Genomic DNA, 19,448 nt, shown 5'->3' with positions numbered 1-19,448 from the left:
AGGCACTCCTGGACACAATCTTTTTCAGTTTCAAATCCAAACCTCAAGTAACTCTAGGTGACATGCAGCCAAGAGAACTGTCCTGCTTAATCTCCCCAGTCCTTTGTGCTGATCACTATGAGACCAACATGACTTCTTTGGATTATTTTCCTTCTTTTCTTACTTGTATTAGGTACATCATAAGGAAACTGAGAACTGGCTCATTGAATTATGCTTTTTATTAGGAACATGCACTGGAATAATGACTCTCCATGCCATACACTAATCATCTTGTTCTATTTTGTATTGACTACATAGTGCTACTCAATAATAGATAAATCATTATCATATGTGATGGCCAATACAAATGTTACAGGACATGCAGAATAGCGGATACATTTCTGCAGTGAAACTGCACCATAACAAGAAGAGAGTTTGAAAAGGCATTCCTAAGCAGAAGATGGAGAGGAAAGGAGGTGACCAATGGTCCAGATGAGAAGGAGTTGAAGACAACATCATAGGAGACACCTCCTTACAGGGGAATGAAGCAGAGCTTGTAAGGAGGTGGCACAGAAGCAAACCCATTGACAATTGGGGTGGTGTCGATGTCCTTTGGGTCAACCACAGATTTCAAAGTAAATTTTTGTAAAATTGTTGTCAGGAATAAAAACACCTCCATGCGGGCCAGGCCCTCTCCTGCACAAATCCGTTTTCCTGAAAATAACAAACACAGAGAGTACATACTCCTTGAACACTGTGTTTCTGGCTGTTAAAAAGAGTTAGCATCCACATCTGGCATTCCAACCTCTCACAGTTGTGGGGGAATTTCATGAGGAACTGGCCTCTCTGTTACTTGCCAATGGTTAGAAAGTAACCATTGATGAATGGTTGAATGGATAAATGTAAGTAAGCCACAACAGTTAGATAGAAAGACATAGGATGGATACACATGCTGTCCACATAATTTCATATCTTAACGACTATCCTTATTTACACACATTTTTAATGAGCTTTGGCACTATGTCAAGTACTTCATTAACTATTCTCATGCAATTTGATATTTCATGTTTTCATAAATCTTTTTATTCTCCTGGTAACACACAGTAGAGTTGTATTTTATGTTCTTAGTCTGATGTCCCCATCATCTTTATTTCTACTCCTTACAGCCTCTGTTCTCTGCTCTAATTACATCTTCATCAATCTTCAACACATCTTGAAGTTTCAAGTCTTACAACACACGGTTCCTTCTGGTTAAGGTGCACTTCTCTTATGTTTTCAGCACCTAGCTCAAATTTTATTTCTGAATTTGAAAGAATTGGGTCATCTTTCCAAAGCTTTGGTGGCTTAGTCCAATAAAGAGCATATATCATGAGGAGGGAAAGTGTGTGGGCATTGCAATTGCTACACCTGAGTATAGGAAAAGAACAGTTCAACCAGCCCCTGAGTGGGAATTTTATAAGAAGTTCCAATTGATACCCCCAAAGCATCTTGTCCTTTGAAGTAATGAAGGAAAAAATTTTATTACCTGCTGAGAAAGGCATGAAGTAATCATTCTTTTTAAAGTTACCACTCTCATCCAGGAAGTGGCCAGGGTCAAACACTTCTGGGTTAGGGAATACTTTGTCATCATACAGCACAGAAGTCAGTGATGCTAATACCTCTGTGCCCTGGGAAGAAAAGATGAAGATAAACTGAATTATAAAGAAGTCATGGAGCTGGAAGAAATGTTATAAATTATCATTCCAATCTTATGACCTACAGGTGAGGAATCCTAGGTCCAAAGAAAGACAATGGCATTTTGAGCCAGACAAAGAAGTAATAAACAAAGAATAAGCTTAAGGCAAGTGACAGTGATATTTGAAGTAGTGAGTCCATGGATCCTAGGGTGTTAGAACTTACGAATCCATTCTGCTTATCATACTGGTATCTGTCGCCATCAGCTGCTTTATTTTACTACTTTAGTTTTCATTCATCTAATATGTGGATTCTGGTTTAAAATGGGGAGACTCTGTTAGAGCTTGGCATGTCTGGATTATAAGTTCATAAGACTTTTATAAACAGATTTCTCATCTAATTAATAATAACTTCTGTGATAATAACAATAAGTATAATAATAACTGCTAGTATTTATCATTGCTATGTGGATTGTTTGTCTTAAAGTATATGGCAGGGTTCATTAGAGATGGATACTAGCTTAAAAACACATAGAAATGATGAAAAAAATAGAAAAATCATTTTATAACAATTCATCTTAGGGTCACTGACTTAAGCAATATTTACCTATTAATGCTAAAACTGTAGGGTGAATGATAAGCATGAAATTTACCAAGTTCTAGTACTATGCCAATCCAGTCCATCCTAAAGGAGATCAGTCCTGGGACTGATGCTGAAGCTGAAACTCCAATACTTTGGCCACCTCATGAGAAGAGTTGACTCGTTGGAAAAGACCCTGATGCTGGGAGGGATTGGGGGTGAGAGGGTAACAGGCAGAAGGCCAGGGGTCTCCAAACGGAGGAAATAAGCTGCAAGTGTCAGACATTCTTATCTCTCTTAAGCAGCAGGAGGAAACAAACTAGCGATACTTTTTTCCCTTCTCTGTACAAATTTAAAAGGAGGTTTCTCTTAAAATGCTGTGTTGCCATGACACCTGGTTTCACCTGAAGCTAACTATTCTCAAACCTTGAGTTAACCAATACATTTTTCTTATGGAAATGTTTATCTTAAAGCTATGTTAATGTGCTATGCATTTACCCCAGACTCTAAGTTCCACCAAATGGCTCAAACTACTTGACAAACCAGTATGTTATACTCAGGTATTGTTCCCCTAATCTATGTAAATGAAACTATTTGTGTGGTAATCTGCCCTTCTACAAGATTCAAGTCAATCATTTTATGGCCTGGGATGAATTATCTGGTGCCAAAATTATCACAAAATGCAACTTATGGATGAGGGGCCTGGTGCCATTCTGAATTTTAAGACATTCCTTTCTTTTCATTAACAGACTGCGAGTGACTATATAACATACAGCTAAAGACTAGCAGGGGGGTACTCTTTCCTGCCCCCTTCTGATGCCTATGTCAGAAGCTTTCTCTATCTCCTTTATACTTTAATAAAACTTTATTACACAAAAGCTCTGAGCGATCCAGCCTCGTCTCTGGCCCCGGATTGAATTCGTCTCCTCTGGAGGCCAAGAATCCTGGCGTCTTATCGTTCAGCAACAACCTTTCAGGGGCAGGAGGAGAAGGGGACAACAGAGGATGAGATGGCTGGATGGCATCACCAACTCAATGGACATGAGTTTGAGTAAACTCTGGGAGTTGGTGATGGATAGGGAGGCCTGGCGTGCTGCAATTCATGGGGTCACAAAGAGTCGGACATGACTGAGTGACTGAACTGAACTGAACTAAGTACTATGCCATAGGTTTTTATTAATTAAGTGTAAAAAAAGCCAGAACTTAGGCCATGGGAAAACCTGACAGATACTATTTTATTATGTGAACAACAGTGCATAACCAATAAAGAAGTAAGTGACATGATGTGGCCTCCCACCTTCCCAATGAATTTCAGTGGGAAATACAAAGCACCTTGTAGTTCGTTTGCCCAATCATAACTGGAATCTAATTTCTAGAGAACCAGCTTGAAGAATGTTTTACATGAGTATTGGCCTGGACAATTCTCAAAGTGAAATATACTGAAAGAAAGCAAAGAGGGAAAAGAGAACTCGTAATGGAAGACTAAAAAGTAAAGATAGCCAGATTTCATGCTTGTTCTTTGGCTGGATATTGAATTAAAAAGGGGGAAAAAAGACTATAAAGGATATTTGAGTAAAAGTGGGAAAATTTGAAATACAGGCTGGGGGGACCTCCCTGGTGGTCCAATAGTTAAGATTCATGCTTCCACCACTTTAACACCTAAAGTTATTAATAATTTTAGTCTGTGTCAATGCCCACATTTTACTTAAAAGGGAGGTGTTATATCATCCCAAATGTCCATTAGGAGAAGGATAAACTTTCTGTGGAAGAATAAAAATATCGTCTGAAACTCAGCATTTTCTCATTTATAACAATTGATACTCAACAAAAAGTTATTAGGCACTTCAAAGGCACAGCTAGGTGGCCGCAAGTAGAAGAGGGGAAGACTTATAAAATATGCCCACATTAGGGAATATTTCTCATCTCACTTTATAAGGACAACATCATCTTAATATCAGAAATCTGACAAGAAAAGGAAGAAATATAGTAGACCAAAATTCTTTACTCTAAACAGAGAAGTTCTGAACAAAATGTAGCAAACCAAATTCAGCTGTGTATATACTTATAATATGTATATTTAGTGGAAAATTGAGGCCATACAAGCATAGCAATAGTTGCAGAAATCAATGTGAAAAAATTGTATAGCAATTATAACCTACAAATCATAAAAAATAAAGAAGGTAAATTTTCCTAACCTAATTTTTAAAATCTACCAAAATGTACATAAAACATACTCAGTAGTGAGAGGTTAACTTCCACTCTCTTGTAGATCATAAATGAAACAAAGATGAAACATGGATATTAACCCAGATTACAGGGCAATGTATATAGGAATTGCAATTAATTTAGAGAAATATTATTAGTAATGACTTCAAAATTGGCAAGTTTCCTACCATTGAAATAATCAAATGATAAAAGCTGATTATATTCCCACATTCCAGAAAAAAGAAATAGAAAAGAATAAAAATTTTATAAAAGCAAGAATAATATTGAGCACCTAGGGTGGAAAAAAACAACAAAATATTTGCAAAGCAATCAGTACCCTGAAAAATTTTGAGATAATTATAAACCCCCCAAAACTGGAAGTATATACCATATTTATTAACACAAAGATAAAATGAGTCAGGATGTTAAACCTTTCTAAATAGATCAAATATAACACTGATAAAAATTCCAGCAGAGAGCTTTGGTAAATTGACAAACTGGTACTAACATTGTTTGGAAAAGTAAACAGCTAAGATCAGAAAAACAACAAATCAGAACAAATTTGGAAGACTTACACTGCTACCTGTCAAAATCTGTTATAAAGCTTTCTAGACTAACCTGGAAACAATACACAAACCATTGAATTGCTACACATATGATTTTTGTGCTTCTCTCATCTGTGTTCATTAAGGATTGCACCCATACCATGAAATGGGAATACCAAGACCACTGAAGTCACTGTAAGAGAAATCAATCTAACCTTGGGGATGATGTAGTTTCTGAATTCAACGTCATGGGTCACCATATGGGGCAGACTGGAGGGGACCAGGTCAATGTATCTCTGGATCTCGTGAACCACAGCATCCATGTAGGGCATGTGGCTTCTGTCCTGCATGCAGGGGCTCCGGTGTCTTCCAATCACATGGTCAATCTCTTCCTGGACCTTAGCTGATAAGAGATAGTATGACTAATGCAAAAAAGAAAAACGCATATCATGTTTGCATATGAATTCAGGGATCAGTTCAGTTCAGTCGCTTAGTCATGTCCTACTCTTTGCGACCCCATGGACCTCAGTACACCAGGATTCCCTGTCCATTACCAACTCCCAGAGCTTGCTCAAACTCATGTCCATCGAGTCAGTGATGCCATCCAACCATCTCATCCTCTGTCGTCCCCTTCTCCTCCCACCTTCAATCTTTCCCAGCATCAGGGTCTTTTCCAATGAGTCAGTTCTTCGCATCAGGTGGCCAAAGTATTGGAGTTCCAGCTTCAGCATCAGTCCTTCCAATGAATATTCAGGACTGATTTCAGGGATACACGAAGCATTATGAAGGTGTTCCAACATCATTATAAACTCAGTTAGAACTTCCCTGGTGGTCCAGTGGATAAGAATCTGCCTGCCAATGCAGGGAGCACGTGCTCAATCTCCGGTCTGGAAGATTCCATATACTGCCGGGTAACTGAGCCTGTGCCTCGCAATTATTGAGCCTATTTGTTGTTAACTACTGAAGCCTGTGTGCCCTAGAGCCTGTGCTCCACAACAAGAGAAGCCATCACAATGAGAAGCCTGAATACAGCAACTAGAAAGTAGCCCCCAGTCGCTAAATTAGAGAAAGTCCATATGCAACCAGAAAGACCTAGCACAGCCAAAACTAAGTGAATAAATAAAGAAAAATTTTTAAAAAAATTCAGTTACTTGCCCAGAACTATACCCAGACATAGAGAGAAAATGACCATAATATAGATGTATGTACGTTTCCTAAAAACTAGGTTTAAGTTACATCTATATGCAAAACAGAAAAGCAGACACAGATGTACAGAACAGAATTTTGGGCTCTGTCGGAGAAGGCGAGGGTGGGATGTTTTGAGAAAACAGCATCGAAACATGTATATTATCAAGGGTGAAACAGATCACCAGCCCAGGTTGGATGCATGAGACAAGTGCTCGGACCTGGTGCACTGGGAAGACCCAGAGGGATGGGGTGGGGAAGGCGGTGGGAGGGGGGATCAGGATGGGGAATACATGTAAATCCATGGTTGATTCATGTCAATGTATGGCAAAAACCACTACAATATTGTAAAGTAATTAGCCCCAAACTTATAAAAATAAATGGAAAAAAAATTAAAAATTAAAAAAAGATACATCTATACATATCTCTATATTAACATACATGATAAAACAAATGATGAACTGTTTCAAAATATAAACAGAACATAACCTCAAGTCATTACAGTCCTTGCTGAAAGAAAAATAGGAATCAGATGTTAATTTTTAATAATATAAATTATTATATTTTATAATAAAAATTCTTATATAATTTTTATATAAATATAAAAATAATATAGAGGTAGAAAAGTTAAATTATGCTTGTTTTTGTGTATTTGTACAATTTGCAATGGTACTCTTTTCATCTGTCAATTTCCATAAGCCACCACACTGAGTATTCTAGCAGTTTCTTCTGAAATTGATGCTATATTTCTAAATAATAATTCACTGTTTCTATTTTTAACATACTTATTTCTAGACAATATTGTCCTATGAGAGATGAGAATTTATTAGTATAGCTCCATCTCTACTTAATACAGAACACACATTGCACACATAATTCCTGTTACTCCATCTCCCCCAATATATTTAGATCACAACTTTTGGCTGTTAGAATTTCATTTTATCATCATTCTGACTACATAAACAAAGCTTCCTAATCAGAAAACTATGATTATGTTTCATTTTTTGTATTTTTTTGGACTTAAATATGTCTTTTTATTTCGTCTTATAAATTTCTACACCTTGATCTAGAACTATTTCCAAATACTGAGATAAATATTCCAAACTCCAAATAATAATTTCCCTTTTATAAGGAAATCTCAGATCATCAATCACTTCTCTTTTGTTTGGTGTCTCCCTTCATAGCTGCTTTATCTATATAATCCATTTTGAAGTGGATATTTTCTATGCCTGATACCTAGCAATAGTCCTGACACTTTCCTTCTCCTTCATGAGTTCTTAAGATTTCTGGAGCCATGACTTCTTCTTTTTTTTTTTTTTTTAGTAAAAACAAATGTATTTTATTCAGGTGAGATCTTTCATAAACTATTCTCATACTATGGGAAATTTAATCAAGAACAATTCCAAGATTTTTTTCTGGGAGTAAAAAAATTTACGCAACATTAAAATCTTTCAATTTGCAAACTTTAGTAGTTAATGAAGGCCGAATCTTATACAACTCTCCTGAGCCACTGAGTATGCCACCATTCAAAAAACAAATCTGACAAGCCAATTTATTGTCTCTATAATTAACAGAAATAAAACTTACAAATAACTGGATTAACTCTGTGTCACTACAATGATCACTTTTAACCACATTACACCCTCAATACAGTTGAGACCATCTATTTGCATGTAGCACTTTCTAATCATCTTTTTAAAGTTGGAATTTTTTTTTTTTACTTTTTTTAATCCTGATAACCAAAGGACTGTATTTTCATAAAGTACCATTTTAAAAAATAAACTACAGCAAAGGCAAAACAAACCCTTAAAAACCTAACAGCTCTGTGTTTCTCTCCAAATAACTGACTAGCACATTTAAAGAAGTGGATGTCTTTTAAAGGAGGCCACCAGACTAAGCTGGGTTATTGAAAAGCTCCAAGTGTGGCAGCATCCGTGACTGCAATTCTACAACAGGGATGTGGACGTAGCTTCCCTAGAGTCTATGCCTGGTAAGCACATGCTCAGAGGAGCTATGAGGCTCTCCCAGTCTTACTGAGGTCATGCCAGCTAGGGCTGCTGGGTGAAGGAAGAATCAGTCCACCTTTCCAGCCTGTGAGGTTATGTACACTTACCTGATTTCATCATTATGAACACACCTACAGCCACATCTGTAGGCTACCAATTTGTAACTGCACCACAGTGAGGTACTCGGCAATCTTTGGTGCTGTGCCAAGATAACTAGCTGACTTTCGATGCTGCTACAATAAAAAGTATTTAACTTATAGGACGTAAGGGATATTGGAGTGTTCCACAAAGTAAGTAACACTAACACTGATCATTGTGAAATTTAAAAATAATGTAGAAACATTTATACCTATTACTATGTGTCCGACAATGCTGACTCATACAAAATTTTCATTATTATATAAAGGCTTTCATGATGCAACTCCCGGGCTCTTAAATTTTAAAAAGTACAGAATAAAATTCTTGATCCTAAATTTTTGTCACTGCTCCTGAGATTTATGACTGAAGTAAGAGAAACACCCCAAACTGGTCATATTATGAAATCATAAATTCAATGGAAACCTGCTTCAAAACTACAAATTATTTCAGACAAATAAATATATATGTTCACATTTATAAAAATTTCCACATTACTCATAGAAACAAGCTTCATAAAATTTATATACTGAATACAATAAAAATCAGTCCTAATGAAGATTTAGCTCTTGTCCTTCTAAATAAAAAACTCTGTGTTTGAGGTATCTCTTTAAGACATGCCAATATGGCACATTTGTAAAACAACCCAGGAGTCTGTCCTAAAAATCCTGCCCAACACAGCATCATCTCTACCAGACTTACAAATAGGTTGAATTAGACTTGTCTTTTTAAACAAGGAAGAAATATTTTGTTACAAAAACGAAGGAGGCAGGTACCAGAAACTCTGCATCTCAGAAAACAGTGAAATTTTGTTATAAATATTTTCATTATCATATTCCTGCTGACACCATTCATTTAAAAAGTTCTAGTCAAGACCAATAAAGCAGCTTCATCTCCTATGACATCCAAAAAAAAAAAAAATCCAAGTGAAGAATTTAATTATCTTAATAGTAATATATTATCATAGGATATAAAGCTTTTAAAATTTTCAGTGTCAAGCCTACCTTGCTTTATCACTGGAAGATGGACACTTAATCCAGCAATATTCATTTACTGCTAGGTAGACTGCCTGTGTTGACTGTAGAAAAGCAATTTACAATCAGCTTATGAAGTAATAACATTAACACAGAAAGGAATACCAAAAATGATGAGTTTTGTTGCACAGATATCCATACTTGGGGCATGGCTATCAAGTAATAAGACTGATTCAATACTCTATAATCATAGCACATTAAAATATTGTCAGACATTAATGGTCCTATATATGAAAAAATGTCTATATGGAAATGGCTGTGATTTATTGCAAAGCATAATTATATGGCAAATTTCAAAGAAGGTCAAATAATTTTCAAAACTAAATTTTTAAATTTAATAGCTCAGGCCAGTCTCAGTTACTTTTTGGAGATTTCAGAACTGTTAGGGGCAGAGGAATGCTTTTCCTTTTTTCTCTTCTTTTTGTCCTTTTTGTGATGCTTCCCTTTTTTTGACTTACTCTTTTTCTCCTTTTTCTTTTCTTTCTTCTGGTATTTTTGCTTCTTTTGTTTTGAAGTGTCCTCTTCAGTGGAACTAGATGAATAAGACCACTTCCTTTTTTTTTTTCAACTTGATTTTCTCTTTGCTTTTTTCTTTTCCTCTTCTTCATTAATTCTTTTTTCTTGCAATGCTTGCAGTTTATTCAGTTCCTCATTTTCTTCATCACTCTCTTCACTGCTTGTGCTGCTGACATCCAAAACTATATCCCTTTTGGGATCTACTCGGAGAAAATTGCGGCATTCAAAAGTCAGGTGACCAAGGTAGCCACATTTTTTACAGCCTGCTCGGACACTGTCCTTGTTGCAACCTGAAATTGCCATGGCGTTGGTAAGAGGGGTCGCAGAACCCCTAGGCTTCTGAGGGATCGCTCGCTTCCCGCTGGCCGCGAGGACAACACCCAGCCAGGGGGCCGTCTGTCTCCCACCCGCGCCGCGGCACCCGGGTGACAGGAGGCGAAGGCCCTAAAAGCCCCTGGAGATCGCGGAACCAAGTGCCATGGCTTCTTATGACGTGACTCAGGCATTTGGATGAGAAAAGGGAGAGTGGGTAAAAATTTTGTCAAACACACTGGTCTGAAAATACCCTTTATAAAATCAATACCCAGTTTGATAGTTGCACTTGAATTCTGATGCTATTGTGAACTCTAATACTTTATCTATGACCTGCTAAATTTCTCTGAAAGTTTTTGTGATTTTCTCTTCTATCCTGGTGTTCTGAAGTTTCACGATCCTCTATCTTGGGGTGAATGTTTTTATTTCATTCACTCTGCTAGACACATTAAGAGAATTATCTATCTACATGGAAATATTTGGAGGTCTTTTCTCCAGAGTGTTCACTCTCTGGAGTTCTTCTCTTGCTGCTGAATTTCAGGAAGCAGGATGCAGAAAGGAGCTGAGTCTGAATTCAAGATGTGGATTCTTCCCTACACTTTCTTCCATGCTGTGACCTCACTCTTTCCTCCTGTTTCTGCCCAGTGTCCTGGGCATAGGGCCTCTTAGATTCCACTTCTCTAGAGAGTAAACCTCTCTCATCCTGTTGGGGGAACACAGTGATATGATAAAGTGAAAGTGTTAGTCTCTCAGTCATGTCCCACTCTTTGTGATCCCATGGACTGTAGCCTTCCAGGTTCCTCTGTCCATGAAATTCTCCAGGCAAGAATACTGGAGTGGATTACCATTCCCTTCTCCAGGGGATCTTTCCAACCAGAGATTGAACCTGGGTCTCCTGCATTGCAGTCAGATTCTTTACCTTCTGAACCAGTAGGGAGTTGTCACAGAGTTGTGGCTAGGTGAGCTACATTTATCAGCTTTTGTCTCCCTCTATTCTGTTTGACACCTGCTACTTCTAAATGCTGAAACTTACAGGATGGTAGGGATATAAATAACTTTTCCTAATTATGTATCTTCCTTTTCTGATATTTAGGATACAACTTAACCTTCTCTGTGCTGTGCTAAGATGCTCAGTCATGTCTGACTCTCTGTGACCCCAAGGACTATAGCCCACCAGGCTTCTCTGTCCATGGGGATTCTCCAGGCAAGAATACTAGAGTGGGTTGCCATGCCCTCCTCCAGGGGATCTTCCCAACCCAGGGATCGAACTCAGGCCTCCCGCATTGGAGATGGATTATTTATCATCTGAGCTACCAGAGAAGTCCAAGAATACTGGATTGGGCAGCCTATCCCTTCTCCCAAGGGAATCTTCCTGACCCAGAAATCAAACCGGGGTCTCCTGCATTGCAGGTGGGTTCTTTACCAACTGAGCTACCAGGGAAGTATCTTCCTTTTCTGATATTTAGGATACAACTTCATCTTCTCTACTGACTTCATTATCACCCTTGAATATGTTCTCTGTGTTTTAGAAATTTGTTAAAGATCTATCTGTTGCTGTTTCCTGGCCTCCTCTTATCCAACTTTAGAAGACTGATTCTCATTTGTAATATTTCATAGTCATTGTAGAGACATCCTGACACATGACAGGACATTCTTTCTAAATTGCTATGAATAATCATAACTCTTTAAATGTAAATGTCTTATATAATGTTCTTCATAAAAGATAAAATTATAGACTGTCAGAGTTCCTATTTTGGCAAGCACTGTTTCTCTAGAACCAGACTTCTGGACTAATAAAATACCTTTACTACTGCTAAGTCACTTCAGTCATTTCCAACTCTGTGTGACCCCATCCCTGGGATTCTCCAGGCAAGAATACTGGAGTGGGTTGCCATTTCCTGCTCCAATGCATAAAAGTGAAAAGTGAAAGTGAAATCGCTCAGTCATGTCTGACTCTTTGCGACCCCATGGACTGCAGCCTACCAGGCTCCTCCATCCATGGGATTTTCCAAGCAAGAGTACTGGAGTGGGGTGCCATTGCCTTTACAGGTACCTTAAACCTGAATAGTACAATTTCTTATGAATCTAAATTTTTAGATCACTTCCCAGAATGTAGACGTTATCTCTGGCTACCTCACTAAATTTCTAGGATTTCCATTTAGGCTTCAGTAAGGAGAGTTTCCAGAGAAGCAAATGGCAACCCACTCCAATATTCTTGCCTGGAATCCAAGAGACAGAGGAGACTGGTGGGCTGCTGTCTATGGGGTCGCACAGAGTTGGACACAACTGAAGTGACTTAGCAACAGCAGCTGCAAGGAGAGCTTCCATTTTCCCTACCCTGGCTTCAGAACACTGCATTTTAAGAATGAGGTGGCAACAAAGTGGCCTTTCCATAATAAAGCCATTATGCAGCCCCAGGCCAATTCATGCTGGGAGTGCCTGCTACACATGACCTCTCATGAAATCCAGATGCTGCTTTATCACATTTGTTACTTTCCACAGTGTCTTCACTCCTGTCTGTCATCCTCCTGTATTACGTAAAGATGCCCCAATACCATCCCTTCATTAAATCTGAAAACATTAAGCTGATCAAGGAGAGATTTAAATAATTCTCTTAGAGCAACAAGATGGAAAACACTCCCAGTCTCTTTCCAATATCTCTTTTGCACTCACCCTGCTCACCATGTACCATACCTGTGACCTCTGGGTGCTTCAGCAGCAGGAGGAGCCCATATCTCAGAGTGGTGCTTGTCGACTCTGTCCCAGCTCCAAACAAATCAAATACAGTGGTTGTCAAGTTTTCAAGAGTAAACTCCAATTGTTGATTTTGTTTTTCCTAGGAATGATTTGATAAAATTGTTTGACAAGCTAGTTCATCAGAATTGCCCTTAATCCAAAATAGCTCATGGTTTTTTAAAGTTAAGGCAACATACAAACTACTTGGCAATTACAGAAAAAAAAAAAAAAAAAACCACTGTACAGAAAAACAAAATATTATAGATCAGTTGACTTAAATGCCATTTTCTCCTGCCTTATTCCTCATTTGCCTAAAAGTTCCATTCATCAGCTTCTTTTGCATTTAGGTAGTGGTTCAGATGGTAAAGAATCTTCCTGCAATGCAGGAGACTCAGTTTGATTCCTGGTTAGGGAAAATCCCCTGGAGAAGGCAATGGCTTCTCCATTCCCTGGATATTGGAATGGTTACCCACTCCAGTATTCTTGCCTGGAGTATTCCATGGACAGAGAGAAGCCTGGCGGGCTCCAATCCATGAAGTTGCAAAGAGGCAGACACAACTGAGTGACTAACATATTCACTTTCAGGTTATGCAGTTTAATTTTTTGTAAACAAGATATAAAAAGAAGCTTACTGGTACACTTCCTCTTTCTTAGTCAAAACAAGCATTTGATAGTTTGAAAGTGAAGGCATGGAAAAAGACAGTCCATACAAATGGAAATCAAAAGAAAGCTGGAGTAGCAATACTCATATTGACAAAATAGACTTTAAAATAAAGACTGGAATTTTCTTGGTGGTCCAGTGACTAAGACTCTGCACTCCAATGCAGGGGGCCCAGGTTTGATCCCTGGTTGGGGAACTAAATCCCACATGCTGCAACTAAGTGTTCACATGCCACAATTAGAAGATCCTGCATGCCACAACTAAGACCTGGTACAGCCAAATAAATAAAGATAAACAAGCAAATTAAATACTGTTACAAGAGACAAGGAAGGACAGTTCATAATTATGAAGGATCAATCCAAGAAGATGTAACAATTGTAAATACATATGCACCCAACATAGGGGCACTTCAGTGTATCAGGCAAATGCTAACAGCCATTAAAGGGGAAATCTATAGTAACAAAACAATAGTGGGCAACTTAAACTTACAGCACGGGACAGATCATCCAGACAGAAAATTAAGAACAAAACACAAACCTTAAATAACTCATTAGACTAGACAAACTTACTGTCCTAGATATATAAAAAATATTAATTGGACATTCCATTCAAAGGCAGCAAAATACACTTTTTTGTCAAGCACACACGGAACATTCTCCAGGATATCATCTTGGGTCACAAATCAAAACTCAGTAAATTTTAGAAAATTGAAATCAAATCAAGAAACTTTTTCAACCACAAGGCTATGAGATTAGATATCAATTACAGGAAAAAAATGTATAAAACACAAACACATGGAGGTTGAACAATATGTTATTAAATAACCAATGGATCGGACATGACTGAGCACACACCCACCACACTGCAACTAATGGTATTATACATGATATTATACACAGAAAATCCTAAAGATGCTACCATAAACTACTAGATCTCATTGATGAATTTGGTAAAGCTGCAGGATACAACATTAATACATAGAAAAGAAATCTCTTTCATTCCTATACACTAACAACGAAAGATCAGAACGAGAAATGAAGGAAACAGACCCATTTGTCATCACACCAAAAAGAATAAAGTATCTAGGCATAAACCTACCTAATGAGGCAAAAGATCTGTACTCAGAGAACTATAAGATCCCAATGAAAAAAATCAAAGATGACATAAACAGATGGAAAGATATATCATGTTTGTAGATCAGAAGAATCAATATTGTGAAAATGACTATACTACCCAAGGTAATCTACAGATTCAGTGTAATCCCTATCAAATTACCAAGAGCATTTTTCACAGAATTAGAACAATAATAACAAAAAAGCATTTGACAAGTAAAAGTAAGCAGGCTGCTTTAAATACTGAGTAGAAGGGACTGCTAACATGCAAAAACATTGTGAACCTGTCCTTAGGCCAGTATTAATTTCACAATGCATTTGCAACCTCCAGTGGTCCAGTGCCATGTCTAATATTAAGTAATAAACACACTCCAGGGAGACCAAACACTCTGAATGAGTATATTTTTTAGAAAAAGAGTCATCGCCTTTGACTTTACACAAGCTACAAGCTTGTCAATTCAAAAGTCAGTAAGAAAGGCAGTGAACTCATAAAACAATATTAATATTTTCATTTCTTGAATTGGATTTGAAGATGAAGCGGTTATGTGTATATAGCCTATCATTATTAGGCTATAGAAAACACTGCTGAAAGGAATTATATAAAACAATGTTGAAAGATTAAAGAAAACCTTCCCAGGTGGCGCTAGTGGTAAAGAACCCACTGGCCAGTGCAGGTAGATGGAGGAGACACAGGTTTGATCCCTGAGTTGGGAAGATCTCTTGGAGGAGGGTGTGACAACCCACTCCAGTATTCTTGCCTGGAGGATCCCATGGACAGGGGAGCCTGGCAGGCTGCAGTCTACAGAGTCAGATAGGACTGAAGTGACTTAGCATGCATATAAATAAAAAGCCTTCCTCAACATAGATCAAAACACTCAGTATTGTTATGATAGCATTACTGAATTAATGTCACAAAGAAGGCAGATAGGAAGTTTCAGAAATCCATCCCTCCACTGAAACAACAACTGGCCATGCACAAAGTATCTGAGCAACTACTTTGGGATTCTAGAAACTAGTTAGACATTTGCAGCCGATGTGCTTAAGTGCAATGTCTTATAAATGTGACATCTCCCATGCTGGTTAACATTCCTCATAACCCAGTTCCAAGGCAGACAGTTATGGAAAGTGTGGACTGTATTTGTGGTGTAGCCAGCGGATCTCAGAGCAGAAAACTGGACCACATTTTTCTACATTGGGATTGTGTGTTTGGATCACCGAGAGGCTGGCACAGAGGACAGCCACTGTTTCAATCTCCATGGCTTTCATTGAAAACATAAAGAGAATGCTTTCTTTTCCTATTTATATTTAGGTATAGGTATTTAATAGAATTTCTGTAAGGCCACTATGACCATGGAGATAACAGAACAGAAAGTCAAGTGACCACATAAGATAAGAAAATAGTCTTGGCAAAAATAATCTGGAAAAGTTACTACACAAAGGAATGAATACAGTCTTCATCAAATAACAATAGCAATTGTTAGAAGTGCATAAAATCTTATTTCAAGAGTTATCACATTACATTATATAAAACATATAAGTATGTTAATAGCTGAAAAAAAATTGACACAAACCACTGGTGAGGAAGCCCAGACACTGGAAATACTAGATTAAAAACTATAAGATACATGTCTTAGGTATGTGCAAAGAGATGAAGGAAGCCATATACAAAGAACTAAGAATATCAGAAAAGTGTCAGAACAATAGGGAATATCAATAATGAGAACTGCATTATAATAAAGAACCAATAGAAATTCAGGAGCTAAAAGTACAATACCAGTAAAACTAAAAAACTTACCAGAAAGTTTCTGGTATTGTACTTTTTACAATAAAAAGTAGTATACTAAAGTAAATCATTCACTATATCTAATCATTTTAAACCATGTATATAAATATCCCACTTATAATGGAGTATAATATAGCCATAAAAAGGAAGGAAATCCTGCCATTTATGATTGCATGAATGGGACTAGAAGGCATTATGCTAAATGGAATAAATCAGGAAGAGAAAATAAAATATATTATCTCACCTATATGTGAACTATGGGCTTTCTCAGAAGTGCAGTGCTAAAGAATCCACCTACCAAAGCAAGAGACACAAGAGACCTGGGTTTGATCCCTAAGTCAGGAAGATCCCCTGGAGTAGGAAACAGCAATTTGAGAATCCCATGGACAGAGGAGCCTCGTGGGCTACAGTCCATGGGGTCACAAAGAGTCGGATACAACTGAGCGACTGAGCATGCACACATATGTGAACTATAAAATAAAAACCTGAACTCATAAATGCAGAGAACACATTGGTGGCTGTCAGAGATGAAGAGGGTTGAAAATAAATGAACGTGGTCAAAAAGTACAAACTTCCAGTTGTAAAATATAAATAAGTCCTAAGGATGTGCAATACAGCATGATAACTATAGTTAATACTGTATTGTAAATTCGCACGTTTCTAGGAAGGTAAATCTTAAAAATTCTTATCACAAGAAAAAAATGCAATTATATGTGAGATGGATGTTAATTAGACTTATTGTGGTGATCATTTTGCAATACATGCATATATTGAATCTTTATGTTGTACATCTAATGCTAATACATTATATGTTTACTATATTAATTCCTCAAATTAGAAATAAAAATCTACATTGTCTACAAGAAAGTCACTTAAGACCTAAATATACAAATATGTTGAATGTGAAAGAAGAAAAGAGATATTGCAAGATTGAGTAGCTAAATACAGTCTTAAGAAGGCCTGTCCTCAAGAGAAGCTAGTTAACCAGAGCCTCACCTGCTAGGGTTTTATCAGACACTAACTGACCTGAGAGTAGAGAAATACCCCATTCAGCTAGCTCTAGCTGTGGGAGAAGTGAGATTCCCAGCTCTGGCCCACTCTTGCTTTCCTGCCAAATCTAAGGAGGGAGAAAAACACTGAGGAACACACATGAAGTTAACAGTCCAGAGGCATAGGCTCACTAAAATTTTGCAATCCCTCTCAAAATCACTACTGCCTTCTTGGTATAAATTGACAAGTTTATTCTAATATACACGTGGAAATTTAAGAGATCACTAAAGCCAAAAGAATCTTTAGAAAGAACAACAAAGTTAAAGGATGTTTCAATTTCAAAACTAACTACAAAGCTAGTAATTAAGACCACCAGATGATGTGATACTGACATAAGGACTGACAGAGATTATCAAAATAGAATTGAGATTACACAAATAAACCCCCACATTTTGAGTCAACTAATTTCTAACAAGGATGTCAAGATGACTCATGTGGGAAAAACACTCTTTTCCACAAATCGCGCTCACAGACACCAACTTCCAATTCCATATCTATGTCAATCCATTTTACTTTACACTCAATTAAGGTTTCGCTCTTCCATCCACCTACTCTTTCCAATCACACTTCTCTGCACTGCTGAATACAGGATACACCCATCTGAAATTCCCTCCCCTGTCTTTCAATGCAAATATATTATCATATTTCCAACCACTGGACATACAGGAAGGTCAGCTGCCTTAAGCCATTCTTTTCCATTCCCTCACACAGTGTATGCAATTACCATGATCATCTTCACATTACAACATGATATTTTGTATTTTCTCAAAATAACTGGACACAACTTAGCAAATAAACAACAACTTGTTGTTGTTGACACCTGAGGTGTCATTCTGTCTCTCTTTGGGTAGATTCTTAGTGTACAAAGAGCAGGATCAATTTTTCTACTTATCATGCACACAATAGGTATTTAAAATGCTTGACAGAATTGCTTCCCTGACCATTAAAATAACTCTGGTAAATACAGAGCTAGTCAATGAGCCACAGAATGCACAACAATTAGATAACTGAACTGTCATTAACATTTTACCTGCTCCATTCTGATCAGGAAACAGTCAATATAGTCCCGAGGGTTGTTAATATCCAGGGATGCTTTGTGTTCCATTGCTTTCTCCAACGCATAACTTTTTATATCAGCAACATTTTTAAGTACTTTGTTATGACTTCCTGGTAAATAATCAATGAGTGCAGGGAAATTATTGCAAACCTAGGAGAGAAACAACTGTTTATTAAATAAATATCACTTTAATAATACTTCTATACCATAAGCCAAACCCTGATCAGAAATGGTATTATAAGTATTAATATAACATGATCTCTGTATTGAGGGAAATTCTTACCGTACAGGTACATAATTTGCTATACTGATAGATGTCTATGAGTGAGAACATTCTGACCAGGGATCAAAGATGATAATCATTTCCTATAATTGTATATTATATGTATAGTATAAAAGCACTGTTATAAAAATTGTCTCATTTTCTTATATCAACTCTTCCCTTCTATCATGAAATATGAGATGGCATGAAATACTATGACTCACATTTTGTAGATGACAAAAAACAAAGGTAAAGAGAGTTTGGACAACCTGATATCCAGTCCAGAGCTGGTCCCTGATGTTTCTACTGCTGTCTCATAGACTCAAACATGAGATCATGTTTCAGGACTGAAAGAATACTAAAAACCATGAAACTTAACTCATGTGATAAAGTCACTGGCCCCCAGAGCAATTAAGTGCCCTCTGCAAGGTCACATCATTGTCTTTTAGGTAGAGGGCAGAACATGTCAGCTCAGCAAAGGTACACCTATGATGTGGGTTTGTGGTTCCTACACCAAAAAACCCCAATCACCTTTATCATCCCCAAAGCAATTACATTGTCAGTTAAGATGCCAATTGTAGAACCAAACATTCCTGTCCTAGTCAGTGTCCCCTGGC

General features: G+C 37.4%; 2 pseudogenes; both read right to left on the bottom strand.

The window, feature by feature from the left end:
• Positions 1-200: 200 nt before the first annotated feature.
• The window catches only part of LOC110151250 (cytochrome P450 2C19-like), a 36,127-nt pseudogene continuing 16,879 nt past the window's right edge, over positions 201-19,448 (bottom strand).
• On the bottom strand, positions 7,617-12,858 carry LOC110152735 (protein SREK1IP1 pseudogene; annotated as a pseudogene).

Source organism: Odocoileus virginianus, unplaced genomic scaffold (assembly GCF_023699985.2).
Source record: "Odocoileus virginianus isolate 20LAN1187 ecotype Illinois unplaced genomic scaffold, Ovbor_1.2 Unplaced_Contig_49, whole genome shotgun sequence".
NCBI classification, from domain to species: Eukaryota; Metazoa; Chordata; class Mammalia; order Artiodactyla; family Cervidae; genus Odocoileus; species Odocoileus virginianus.
Note: the sequence above shows the minus strand (reverse complement) of the source record. Positions and strands in the feature narration are given on the sequence as shown.